The following is a 1,242-nucleotide window of genomic DNA, read 5'->3' as shown; positions in this document are numbered from 1 at the left end:
AGGCTTGCAGAATGTGCCCTTTGGAGATGTAAATTATTATATATGCCTGAGTGGGTTTTTTTGTTTGTGTGTTTTTTAAAAAGCTACAGTGGATAGAGAGAAATACTGTTAACTGATGATATATGGAGGGGATTATAATCAATGTAATGAAACAAGTTATATGAATTCTTGAATGTGAAACTGATGATGTGCCCTGTAAAGTTTCACTCAATCCACAATAAAAACATTAAATTAAATTAAAAAAAAAAGGGAATAGAGGTGAATACTGCTACCTAATGGTACATGGAAAGGATTGCAATGATTGTAATGAAACAAAGTGTATGACTTCTTGAATGTAAAACTGATGATCTGCTCTGTAATTCTTCACTCAATTCACAATAAACAGTTTAAAAATTGAAAAAAAATTATAGAAAAAAAAAAGAAGAAGAGAGGGCATATGCATAAGAACACCCACACTTGTAGATAATACCCACTTGACCTGGCTTCAGTGGTTGGATGATCAGAACTCAACTATAAGAAGAAAGAAGAGGGGAAAAAAGAGTGATCTGATACAATTTGATGAACTTGACCTTCAACTATGGATGTAGTAGCTCAAAAGGGAACAAATCTTTACAGCCAGCATCATTCCCACCCCCTTGATACACAGGGTAGACAGAGATGGGCAACCTGGACATTGGGTCCCCAAAATGGGTGGGGCTACAAAGGCAAGAAGTGACTGGCTTACAAGCTTTCAAGAGGGAGCCTAGATCCAGAGGTCATGGAGGAGGGTAGAATCTTCACTGAGTAGTATCCAATTTGTCTGGGTGTGGCTGATGAAAGGAGATGGGCATAGCACTCATGTGGCCAATAGTGAATAATTGCTATCAGGGCTAACTGTGAGGGTTGGAAATGTTAAGGTGGACATTTTGTAACAAAAGGAGGGGAGTGATTGACTTTGCAGTCCAGGATCGGAGGTCCCTGGGACCATCAAGGGAGAAGAGTGGAGTGCGGGATCCTACCCAGAGAAACAGTTATGCCAGAGATAACATTGAGAGATGTTGCAGCTAGGGACTCTAGACCCAAAGAGGGAGAGGGGCTGGGTGCTGAAGACCAGGGGACAGGCATGATGCAGGTTAATGATGCATGGAGGGGATTGTAACCATGGGAATGAAATGATATGTAAACTATCACATAATTCACAAAAAAACATTTTTAAATGACTAATTTCAATATAGCATATAATATTCTATTAATTTAATATAA

This window comes from Chrysochloris asiatica, unplaced genomic scaffold (assembly GCF_000296735.1).
Source record: "Chrysochloris asiatica unplaced genomic scaffold, ChrAsi1.0 scaffold00167, whole genome shotgun sequence".
Taxonomy (NCBI): domain Eukaryota; kingdom Metazoa; phylum Chordata; class Mammalia; order Afrosoricida; family Chrysochloridae; genus Chrysochloris; species Chrysochloris asiatica.
Note: the sequence above shows the minus strand (reverse complement) of the source record.